Source organism: Carassius auratus, chromosome 13, assembly GCF_003368295.1.
Source record: "Carassius auratus strain Wakin chromosome 13, ASM336829v1, whole genome shotgun sequence".
Taxonomy (NCBI): domain Eukaryota; kingdom Metazoa; phylum Chordata; class Actinopteri; order Cypriniformes; family Cyprinidae; genus Carassius; species Carassius auratus.
Window position 1 is genome coordinate 5,253,618 of NC_039255.1, and position 13,678 is coordinate 5,267,295.

The 13,678-nt window shown below is 34.6% G+C and overlaps 1 pseudogene; it reads left to right on the forward strand.

Moving 5' to 3' along the window:
- Positions 1 to 13,678, forward strand: part of LOC113112414 (MAM domain-containing glycosylphosphatidylinositol anchor protein 1-like) — a 149,165-nt pseudogene that overhangs the window by 127,278 nt on the left and 8,209 nt on the right.

Consider the following 13,678-nt stretch of genomic DNA (forward strand, 5'->3'; position numbering starts at 1 on the left):
ATATATATATGTTTTTTTTTTTGTTTTTTTTTGTAAGAAATAATTTAATCTATTGCATATAACCATTCCATATCAGAATCACAAGGTCCAGTCTGATTGAGTGGGATTCTGAAAATGTTCAAATAGCTGATCTTCTGTTTTCTGCGGTGTTGTGATTTTTGAGTACATGTGCAGATAAAAGCTTTGTTTCATTTCAGAAATGTTGTGCATGTGTCTTTTGTCATCATAAAGTTATATTATGCTTATACATCATCAGAAAGCTGAATAAGTGTTCTATTGATGTATGGTTTGTTAGTATAGGACATATTTGGATGAGATACAACTCTGCAAATCTGGAATCTGAGGGTGAAATACAAAATACTGAGAAAATCAACTATAAAGTTGTCCAAATTAAGTCCTTAGCAATGCTTATTACTGATCAAAAATTAAGTTTTGATATATTTACAGTAGAAAATTAGCAAAAATATCTTCATGGAACATGATCTTCACATCATTTTTGGCATAAAAGAAAAATCGATACTTTTGACGCAAACAATGTTTTTTTGGCAATTGCTAAAAATATACCCCAGCAACATAAGACTGGTTTTATGGTCCAGGGTCACACACTGTATTTGCATTTTTATGGCCAGACTGTAAAGTGGACCGATAGTCAAAGGTCTGCCATCTGCAGAAGTGCTTGTACAGCCCAAATGTGAGTGTTTTCCGCTGACCTCTGTTTCCTGTGTGTCTGCAGGTACACTCAATGTTCTCATGAGGGTGAAGAGCATCGCCACTGTGGATTCTGCCTTCTGGTCTCTCTCCGGACACCAGGGGCCCAAATGGAGGAAGGCGGATGCTGAGATCTATCCGAGTGGACCCTTCCAGGTATGACTGTGTTTATGTGCAGGTGTGTGCTTGAGAGTTTGTATGGAAATTGTGTCTTCTGAGCTGTGTTTGTGCACATGTGGCTGTGTGAGTATATTTTCTAAAACACACATGTGGACACGGGGGTGTATCAAATATTCCTGATATATGCATGATGCTTTTGGAAGTGATGTTTTCTTTTTAATGCTATAAGAGCAATGGGATTGATATTTATCTATTATTTTTGACTTCTTTTGTGCAGTCCACGTTGGCGGGTGTGAGTGTGTGAGTGTTTGTGTGTGGTTAGAGGCTCTGCGAGGGAATGATTGAGGAAGTGCTGAGTCGTGCTCTACTGCTCTCCTCTGGACCCGTGTTTCTGCTGAGTTGAGCTCTCAGCACAACAGCTGCAAAGACCAGGAGATGAGGAGAAAAGGTGCTGGAGAGAGAAAATGACAAATTATAAGAGTTTGAAGAGCAGGGCTGAAAAAAAAGAGAGATTTATACAGTAAAAAAAACTGAGAAGGGCAGAAAAAGATGAACACCATCTGCAATAGGGATGGAAGTGAAGATCATTTCTTGTGGGGTGGAGAGTTTACAGGTAAATGGGGCACACTTTCGTCTGGGCTTATTGGTGCTGGTCTGATTATTTTACCCTCATTCTTTCTACACTGCTGCTTAAAAGCAACAAGAAATTGCATTTGACTTTCATAATGGGACAAATTTCCAGGTGAAACTGAATATTCAGTGGGAAACAATGTAGGACAGGGCTGGAGTTTATCCTTCGGGATTTGATGTTATTATTTTTTTTTTGGCTTCGCCCAAGTGGATTATAACTTTGGGAAAAAAAAGAGTTGTTTCATAGGTGGACAGCATTATTACATTTTGTTGAAGATTATGAAAACATGTAGAGCAATATAAACTGTTGTAACTGTTTGTGACCCTGGACAACAAGGGTCACATAGTCTCAAGTGTCAATTTGAGATTTATACATCATCTGACAATATTTGGTCAATATACCACTTTTTCTAAATACTGAGAAAATCACCAAAATCACCTGAAGTTATCCAAATGAAGTTCTTAGCAATGCATATTAGTAATCAAAAATTAAGTTTTGGTATATTTACGGTAGGAATTATATATATATATATATATATATATATATATATATATATATATATATATATATATATATATATATATATATATATATATTTAGTTAAAGATTTTTTGTACTTTTTGTTATAAACCTATAGTGTTATAATTCTACAGTTAAGCTAAATGAGAATGTTGCCTTTGTAACTAGCTGAAATAAATTTCTTTATGCTTAATTTATTCATTTTATATTTAATTTTAAATGACTACTCTTTTTTTGGCTGATCCCACAAGTCCTCCATTCTGTTATGTTATCCCTATTATTTTTTCTCATTGAATACTTTGTTTCTGTTTCAGAAACTTTATTAGAGTCAACAGAATATGTTAAAAGTGTACATTTTTATTTTATTTTGGCAAAAACTCTTCTCACTTTTCACTTGCTGCCTGGAGTGGGAAAAACTTTAATTTTTCTTTTTTTTTTCCTCACAGTAAATGTTTTGAAAAAAAAAAAAAAAACACTTGTTAGCCTCTCTCCTCTTTCTGAACTGTCTCTTTGATTTCACTCAGTAATGTAGTGTATTTGACACTTGAAGACGTAAATAGATCTTCTCTCATCCAGGCCCCAGTTGGCCTCCATCAATCGATGCTAAAGACCAATCCAGGCGTTCCTGGACAGTAAGACTTGACAAGTCCAGCAGACAGCCGTGTTTCTCCGCTGTCTGTTTGTTTGTTCTGCTCTCTTCTCCTCTTTGTTCCTCCATTGACTTTTGCTGTGTGCAGAGGCTTGCAGAGATAAATTAGCATAATTTCTCCACAGAAGCTCATTGTAAAAGAAAGTATGTCTTTTGCATCGTTGGATGAGGCGTCCCACCCATCGCTAAGCCTGATGGATCTAGCAGAATCACAACAGTGTTACTTTATCTGAAAGCTTTACTCAGCTGTGTGAATCCATTACATGGGCAGCATGTTTGGGGTTAAACTGAGCGGGATTGATAGTCAGGGGGTTTTTACAGAGATCTAACAGACCTCACAGCGCTAGAGGAGCTATGAGAGATGTTACAAGCTTGGGAGTAGAGAACTGGATATTAATCAATATCTACAGTATACATTCAGTTAATTATATTCATAAATAATGCAATTTTCATATATAATTTTATAATCTTTACATATTACAATTTTCTTTTTACAATTTAATTTTGAAGTTTTATATACACTACTGTTCAAATGTTTGGGATAATATTTTATAAATAAATAAATAAAAGTTTATATATACACTACTGTTCAAATGTTTGGGATAATATTTTATACTAATATTGTGAAATATTAGTACAATTTAAAATGATAGTTTTCTATTTTAATATACTTTAAAATATAATTTATTCCTGAGGTAATTCAGCCATGTCTACAGAACCTTATTAATCATTCTTATTTGCTGATTTATTACCATTGTTGGAAACAGTTGTGCTTTTTAGTATTTTTATATATATATATTTTTTGGAACCTGTGATAAGTTTTTTCAGGATTCTTCAATGAATACCAAAAACAAAACAAAAATGTTACAAAGAACAGTATTTAATAAAAATAGAAAAGTGCTGTAGCAATATACACTACTGTTCAAAAGTTTGGAGTCAGTATTTTCATTTATTTATTTATTTGTTTGTTTTTAAAGATATTAATACTTTGATAATAATTCAAAGTGATAAAAAGTGGAAAATCTTTTGTTACAAAAGAAAAAAAAATGCTGGTCTGTTTAACTTATTTATTACATGTTTGATATAAGATTACAAATAAGTATATAGTGTTGCAATTCTTATGGAACATTTCTAGTTCTGTATGTATTACAGAAAAGCAATATTTTAACATCTATGTACAACATCTTTTCAATAGAAAAAGCACTTAGAGCAACCACTTAAAAAAATAAAAGAATAAAAAATAAATACAATTATAGGTATGTCTTTTAGTGTCAGAATGTCTTAAGATTTATTTTTTTATTTTTTTCATTTTTTTTGGGATATCGACTCATTGATCAACATCCACATATGTTTAATGTAGAGTGATGGTTATATGGCCAACATGCTGGACATGGGCCGAGAAGATTCAAAGGATTTTACATATGGGATTGCTTTTCCCACTCATCACATTTTCATGCCACTTTTATAGAAGATAAAAGACACCGTAATCTTTAACGGCATGGGTACGCACAGTCCATTTAAAGCCCGGAAGATCATTCGGAAGATCCAAATCAGATGTGATTAAAAGAAAAGCTCTGATGAATATTATTATCATTACCCTACCATTGTGTGTATAAAATTAGTCTAGTCTGTGCAGGTCTTTTTCAAATGCTTTTTAAACCAATTGGTTAAAATATTGGATAAAACATACATTTCTTTAATGTATGTATGTATGTGAAATGTTTATGCAATGTCTGCCAATGATATAGCAGTAGCTCCGGCTTTGTGCTCCTCTGTTGTATATTTGATTGCTCCCCATCTATGACACGGTTTCAAATGGCAGTTAAGTTCAGTTGGTGTTGTACGTGTAAGGGCCCAGTATAGCTGTTCTCTTTTATTGAGCTCTTAAATGCCACCTGCCTGGTATTGGGCAGTTTAACACAACTATAAATGCTTACTACCACATTCTCAGTAGAATACAGTTTATAAATGCATTTTAAACTTTATATCCTGCAGTTTAGTAGCATTTTATTTAACTTCTCCGCTTTAAGTCCACTCATGTCAGTCAAGATTTCTGGCACCAAGAACAGATATTGTATTATATTTAGTTTACATTATAATTTTACTTACCTCTGATTTGATTTGATTAAACCATTTGTGTTTGCATGATAATACCCAAAACCATGAGGCTTATCGAAGTTATGTTTTCATAAGCAATTTATTTAACCTGTAATTTTCATCTAGGATGATAACGTTTTTGGAAATCGCTTATGCTGCATTTATTTAAACAAAAACATGGTAAAAATATTTAGAACTGTTAATACTGTTTAAAATAACTGTTTTCTATTTAACTATATTTTAAAATGTAATTTATTCCTGTAATGCAAGGCTGAATTTTCAGCATCATTACTCCAGTCTTTAGAGTCACATGATCCTTCAGAAATCAGTTTAGTATGCAGATTTGCTGCTCAAGAAACAGTTCTTTTCAGTGTTGATGCATATTTTCATACAAACTGTGATACATTTTTTTTTTTTTGAATTCTCCGTGATAATAGTATTTTTTTTTTATGTTTTGTAGCATTATAAAATAACTTACTTTTCGTGCATCCTTGTGGAATAACAGTATTCATTTCTTAAAGTAAATAAATCAGTCAACCATCAGTCTACACTGAAGGTGGTATCTTCATATGTCTAGAGATCATAATATCATAAACATTTGAAGGTAGTTACATGGATGATTAGGGAACCACCTTGCAATACAATTTCGGTGTACTCAAAGTCACTCCCAACACTCTTGGTGGCATCTTTTGGACAGGCAAACAGCACTACAGTTTTCTTCAGTAAATGTTAAAATCTATTTTAAATTCTACAGTTTATCTTATGCATCTCTAAAGTCTTTTTTTTCATATCTTAATGGAAAAGGTCACCGCAGGCAGAAGTGTTTTGTACGGCCGTGTGAAAGATGGCAGCAAGGAAACAAGATGAGGACGAAAGCGCAGGAGCTTTACAAAGAAAAAGTTCAGGGAGCAAGGGAGGGCTGGTAATTAGCTTTGTTCACCCAGCCCTTTAAGCTCTTTCCTCATCTCCTCTTTTCTCTTTATCCTCTTTATCGCTCGCTGGTTTCTCCGCTGATGCTCTCAGCTCTTTGTCATGTTTGTTATCCATTAACCTCTCCTCTCTGTGTGCTCGAAATTTCCCATCACTCTCACCCCTTGCCTCTCTGCCAGCACTGCTCTCCATAGTGATTGGCTGATGAAATTCAATGGACAACGCTATATCACAGCCTTAAACAGTTCTGTTCTGGAACTCGGTTTCTTCATTCCAAATTCAGTGGAACAGTTCAGCCAAAAATTTAAGTTTTCCTTTTGAAAAGAAAAGCTAAATTTAATCAGGGCCCAAGTCACTAGGGCTGCAGTGACTTGGGCCCTGATAAAACTTTGCTTTTCTTTTCGAACTATCTTTGGCTTTTTTTGCACCAAACATTTTAAAACTCCTCCTAGAGTTTTTATCCAATCACCACCAAACTTGGTGAACTTGATCTCAAGGTATTTACAATGCTAAATTGCAAATGGACTTTTGATATCTCAAATGGTTTGGCCGAGACGAGGCAACATATTTATGGCGAAAAAAGGGAAACAGGAAGTATGTTATGGCAGGCTTCTCATACATTGTCTGATTTGATAAAACTTCACATAGATGTGACAAAGTTATACCACCACCAATAGGCAGCAGGAAGTGTGTCATTTTCAAAACAAATCAGTTTACTTTACACTTCGTCAGAATAATGTTGAAACATGGCATATGTAAGATTGCAAAGGGATTCTTTATATCTTAAATACTGTTGCCATGGCAATATGCCAAACTTTAATATAATTTTCTGATGTTTTTGAAACACTTAAACATGCAGTCATTAGCTACAACCAACAGGAATTTGGCTATTTTGGTTTGAATGTGGATTTCTGGAAAATCAGGCTGTCAATCATTGCATACTCTTTTTAGGAGATTCATGCAATTCACACCAAACTGTGTCTACATGATGCCAAGATATTGAAGATGCTGAATTGTGAACTGATTTTTGGATATCTTGAATGGTGTTGCCATTCTTAAATTCATTAAACACTTTACAATAAGGTCTCATTTGTGTAATGCATAAACTAAGATGGAATAATAATGAATAATTTATTTTAAAGCATTTATTAATCTTTGTTATTATTAGTTAATCAAATAAAATAAAACTGTACATGTTAGCTAAAGATAGAACTTTATATTTGAATAATGTATTAATAAGTTTTTAACTTAACTAAGATTAATAAATGTTATTTAAATATTTTTCATGTTAAAAATAAAGTTAATTCATGTAAACAAATGAAACCTTATTAAATAAGCATAAATCTGCTAAATAAATAAATGTACTGTACATGTGAATGTCTTTCGAAACCATTCAATAGTTTTATGTGGTGAACAAACTAAAATTTATGTTCTTATTCTTTGAAAATCATAAGCACAAGTCATTTACTGTAGACTATTTTTTATTTTTAGACAAATATTGCTACAGATGTGATTGCATCATGCATATAATAATTGCTCTTAATAATGTTCCTCGTCTGGCTGACTATGTCTTGTATTAATTTTTCAGAAAAATCCTGTCATATGCACATAAGCTGACAGTCACCACTTATAAGCTACTACTAAATATTGTAGAAACGTAATTTTCTGTAAAGTTGCTTTGTAATGATTTGTATCGTAAAAAGTGCTATACAAATAAACTTGAATTGAATTGAATTGGATTATTTGTTTCAGGTGCTTTTTGACAGCCCCTGGTCTTTGTATTTTGACTTTGTATAGAAAAGAGCAGCAACAGTATTCTGTGTAACTTCCACAAAAGCTAGAGATAATTTGTTGGAACAGTTTCTTTAAGTTCTGCTACACCTCCATCTCTCCCCTGTTCCTGCACGTTGCTCTCTATCCTCACCCAATCTAATGAACATGGAGCTGGAAAGGTGTCTGCATGCCTACACCTCTCAGACGCCATGCATAATTGTTTATTTCTGTCTCCACTGGCATCTGAGCTCATGTGTGAGAGGTGAATGGTCTGTCATACTCTTAATGAGCTCAACCCACTAAAGTCAATTGTGCTCTGCCCGTTAGAGGAAACCATTTGCATTAACGAACAGAGAGAAAACACACATCGCCTCACCTACCAATTACTGCTACAACAGATTACAGCGAGATCTCTTTGTGCATGTTTTGTGTGTTTGTGTTTGCCCTTTGAGCATGTTTTTATGCATACAATGACCTTGTAATTCTGGAAGTGTTCCATGAGTTAAATGCATTCTGTGTGAGTTTGAGAGTCTGGGCTTGTAATGCATGAATATATATTCAGGTGAGCAGATATTCTTATGGAGCGCTGCTTGACATTGGCCTAATGATGTCGTGTCACCCGGCATCTACTGTGGCCCCGCAGCCAATTAGCACAGACAAAGAGACTGTTTTACACACACAAGACAAATCAAATTACCCATCTGCCCTCATCCCTTGATCCCGTTCAGCCTCTGTTATTTATGATTTGGAGTCACTCGTTGGGCATCGTGGGAGACCGGGGTGATACTGTGTGTGTGTGTGTGTGTGTGTGTGTTGGTAAAAAGTGTGCACTTGGCAAAGTATGCTATCTTCACCTGGTCAAGTGTGTGAGCCATTCTAGGAAGTGTCATTTTAAAGCTTAATACAAAATAGTCATACTGTGTCTCTCTGCTTCAAATCATGTTGAAATGATCATATGATCTAAGAAAAAAGTACAAAACTGTCACTATGGCAGTACGTTTTCAAAAAGTTCACTATATTAGTAATTTAAGTGCTTTAACTATTTCAGTTTTCCATCTAGTTAACAATAACAGTCCTGGCATCCATACTTTCCTCTCCAATATGTAAGTGAAAGTGACATTCAGCCAAGTATGGTGACCTATACTCAGAATTCGTGCTCTGCATTTAACCCATCCAAAGTGCACACACACAGATCAGTGGGCAGCCATTAATGCTGCGGTGCCCGGGGAGCAGTTGGTGGTTCGATGCCTTGCTCAAGGGCACCTAAGTCGTGGTATTCCCGGCCCAAGACTCAAACCCAGAACCCTAGGATTAGAAGTCAAACTCTCTAACCACTAGGCCATGACTTCCCCTTGTTCTCCTAAAAGTTCTCCTAAACTTAAAACTGAAATAAAGAGCCATTATGCAAAGTTTCAGAGTATGTGAATTGCCTCAGATCTGTTTTAAGGGGCTGTGGGTGGGTTAAATGTATTGAGTGGCTGTGTTCATTTCTGCTCATTTATACATTTCTACGGAGCCCTGCACATGACATGCAAGAAAAAATACATAAATTGTGCGAACGATTTACTAATTCGTTCCCTCAATTTACTAAAACGTGCACACGATTACTATTGCGTTCCCTTGATTTGCTAAATCATGCGCACAATTGATAAATCGAGTGAGCGCAATAGTAAATAGAGGGAACGCTATAGTAATCGTGTGCACGTTTTAGTACATTTGGGGGAACTAATTAGTAAATCGTGCACATGATTTAGCCTTATATTTTTTCCTGCGTGTCATGTGCGGGGCTCCGTACATTTCAATCACTTGTGCGTTAGTCCACCAGCTGGGGTTCAGAGGTGTGTTTCTCTCTGGGGAGGGGGTAATTCAGTAAACTCTAGTTAGAATAAACGTGGCTTTGACATGAATCTGATTAGGTCGCTGCAGTGAGCTTCAGAGCTGCTGTAATCATGCTGTCAGTCAAATGCAGCATACATGGGGAGGAAAGAAATACCAGCAAAAATGTGAGAGGAACCTTATTATATTGATTTTATTGGCCGATATATAATTTTATATATAATTTAATATAAACAATATATAATTAACTTACTTCACAGATGTTTGATAAAGTACTGCACTATTTTTAATGTGCTATATAGTGCAAAAAAAAAAATGTAATTGTGACTTGGGTCTAGTGTCATTCAGAATTCAGAATCATATAGAGATTGGTGTTCAAATTCCAGTTCAGCTCCAGCTGTTCCAAGCTGCAGAATTGAGCTTTTGCAGGGAGCTTGATTGACCGAATCTGCCATTTTGTTCTACAAATAACCAAGAGAGGAGAGTAGATTAATGTTGGTGTACTTGGTGCTTATTGACATTTTTCTGTCTTTGAAATAAAATACCTTCTGATGTTCATTCATGTTTATTTTGTGGTTTAAGTAAATATGAAAAGATGATCAGTTCATGTGCTACCTGAACTGAGGCGCTAAAGAAATCTGTCAGAATTTGTTTGAAATTCTCAGAAAATGACAAAATGTGAAAGCTGAGACCTTGTTTCATATGACAAGTAACCTGCTTTGTCTTGCCTGTCGGCACGTTGTCAGATTCCTCTTTGCTTCATGATGTATTTTTCCCAGTGTGAGCACATGATGTGTGGTGTGAGAGTGACATGCATGGCCTGTCGGACATGGAAACACTAACTGGGGGTGGGGCAGGTATTTGTGAAGGGTCAGTTTTAATTTGTATTCATGGATGTACTCGTAAAGAATTGTAGTTCTTAATATTATCTCTTATTATTTCTTAAATATTCCTTAAAAACAAATATTTGTTTGGAATTGGTTTAGTTTTTTTTCTGCAATTTTTTCAACTAAGATTTTTATTTTTTTTCAGGTGGTGTTCGAAGGTATCCGTGGAAACGGCTTTGAGGGAGACATCGCTATCGATGACGTTTCTGTTTCCAAGGGGAAATGCAAACAAAAGGATAGCGTGGACAAAACAGGTCTGTACCATCATTTTTTTTTTTGAGAATCTTAAAGCAAAGAAAAAGACGAAAACCTGTGAGTAATGAAACAGCACTGAGAAGTGACCTTAAACCAATCTTTTTTAATCATCTTATGTTTTTCCAAGACTTACTTTCTTCTGTTGAACACAAATGGAGAACATTTAAAGTATTGTTTTGGTCCCTCTATTCCATGCACTTCAAAATAATAAGGACTTTGTTTTAAGTTCAAAAAGGGTGAAAAGGTATCATAAATGTATAGAAGTAATCCATATAATGAAAAGTTTGAAGTCATACAAATCTTGACTTGATTTATGGTGCTTTTTCATTCTTTTTTGTGCTTTTAATAATACAGACAGAATGTCAAAGGGTTTGATATAACATTAGGGTAAATGAGTAAATGATGACAGAATTTGAATGATTCCTTTAACTCCAGTACAACAGGAAGGTTTTAGAGATGAACTGTCAGTGAGTAAGTTGTGCCAGGACTGTGCGCGTGCAGGAGAGATGCTGCACCAGAGTGAGGTTGTTGATGGTGGAGGCAGCTGTAGTGGACTGCAGGGGTTCGGGCCCGGGGCCCAGCTCTGACAGCTCTGGCTTCTTCTCACCTCGTGCAGCCCTCTGATGGTGTGGCAGGCCTCGGGTCTCCTCCTGGATGCTGATCTTGGCACATGATGGGTGTGAATGCATGCACGCAGACAGGAAAAGGCCCAGCGCCAGACTCTGAGAGAGAAAGGGCAGCTGGCCAGAACACCCTCTCCCTCAAAACCCACCAGATGAATTGATAAAATATAATTCTCATTACTGTAATGCAGGATAATAGTTTTTACATTTATTCTTTAAAGATGCTTAATATAATTAATTAATCATGTTATCAATAATTGCCTCTAAATGGATGTACAGTACTGATCAAATGTTTGATTGAATGTTTTCAAAACATCTTAATCTCTCAGTCTCTTAATCTCACCAAAGATGCATTTATTTAATCAAAAATACAGTACTAAACACAAATAATGTGAAATATTTTTACAATTTAAAATTTAAACTATTTTCTATTTGAATATATTTAAAAATGCAATTTATTTCTGTGATGTCACTTTTTGACCAATTTATTGTGTCCTTTCTAAAGAATTTTTTCTTTCAGGAAAAAAGGGGTAATTGAAAGACATTATATTGTCATGGCATTGTATTTCTATTATTGTATTTCCATATAATTGAACATGACTATATGATTTAAATTTTTTTTTTTTTTTACAAAACTGGAAACTACACCAAAAAAAAAAAAAAAAAAAGAAAAAAAAAATACTGTTACATATACATATATAATAAATATATAATATATATTTCCGATAATTTGTTCGTTTTTTTTTTTTTTTTTTTTTTACTGTGAGTCTTAATGCTGACTGTCTCACAATGTTTCACTGACATAAGGTCTATGAAGATAGAAGGGAAAAAAATAGTCTTCTGTTATATTTAGTTTCTAAATATAAACCACAGCACTGCTGCCATTATTTCACATAAATTAAGTTATATATGTGAAATATCAACATAAATGTAAAGTAAAGATGAATACAAAGAGTAGTATATGAGCAAATGAGAATTTTGCCTTCCTTCCAGAGAGGAAAGTTACAATGTCCATGGTTACCCTAGGCATGGGACAGATCCACAACAATTATCCTCAGAAACTATAAGATACACAATTATAAAAAAATTACTTATATCTGAACAAGAACAATTCATGAAAATAGATAAATAAATAGCAATATGTACTATTACAACTAGTGACTGTCCTTAAAGATGGCCTCACATGCACAGCACTTCGTGTGACACAGTCTTGTACAGAATAATTTACTGAGTCAAAGACCTAAATCCCCATCGCATTTTCAGGGCATAATGATTCTTGACAGACTGAAGTTTTGACCTTCTTGTTCTGAATATTTAAAATGGCAAAACCCTTATTCTTACTCCTGTCAAGAACATGTCCTGGTCACATTTCATACCAAAAAGACATCAAATATTACATTTTGCTTAAAGAAAATAAAGGCAGGTTTTAGAACTATTCAATAAGTTTGCGATAACAGTAATAAAAATAGGCTTATATATTTCAGGGATTTATGATGAAGGAAACTATTTTATTTTTGTAATTCTGTTTTGTTTAAGCAAATATTTAATTGAATTGCATAATTTACTAAAGATTTCACTAAATGATCTTAAGTTATTATAATACAAATTCAGAAGAGTTTTATCTAATAGGTTTCCTTTTAACTGTTTAATTTGGCAGATGGTCTCAATTAAAGGCCACATCTTAATTCTTTCAGTCACATATTATGCAATGCCATCCTTTACATAAACAGCTAGGTTTGAGCAAAATACGTTTTTTTTTATTTATTTTTTTATTTATTTTGATACACCAGGTGTTAACCCTGACATTTTTACCATACAGTGTACAAACTATGTAGTTTCCTTTTTATAATATTTTTATTGTATGGTACCTCAAATGGAGTGTAGACATTCAGGAGTGTAGGAACTATCTGAAAACTTGAGGAAACATGTTGTAAACCTTATCATAATAAATATTAATTAATTAATTTCAGCTAATTTGCTGAAAGGCATGTAAGCAAGCATCAGGTCTATAAAATGTTTCAGCCAACTTTTAACACTGTTGTTTGGCTGTTTAGTTTTAATTCAAGCTCCATTTTTTTTCTTCTCTTGCTGCTAAACAAAACAAAAAATATCTCCCAAATAGGAAAATGACCTGAAACAGATTCACCTTCATACACAGGCACTGTGCGATGTGCCAAAGCATGCACACAGCCCTCAAGGCATTAGTTTCTTCTGACAGTAACACGTACAGACATTTTCATATACCAATCCACATAGCTCTTACAGCTCCAGCCTGATGTTTTTTTTTCGATTTTAAATTGTTAAACACCTCAGGAAGCTTTCATGGTAAAGTGAAAAGAAAAAAAGAATCTCCATTATTTTTTTAAGTTCTAATGTAATCTTATACATTAGTTTTTGGAAGAGTACAGCTCTGCTCTCTCGCCTGTACCTGGGTTGGCATGAACACTGGTGTCACACACACACACACGGCCCACACAGTAAAACCTGTTCATGCCGCCCACAGGTGCTGAGCTGTGCTTACACACAGGAAAGTGTAAGGTGAGCTGCGTGCGGCACACCGCAGGGCAGAACAAAAGAGCCAAATTAATGCTTACGATCAATCATTGTGAAAGCTCCCTCACAGAGAGAATATTCCAGATCTCAACCGCAT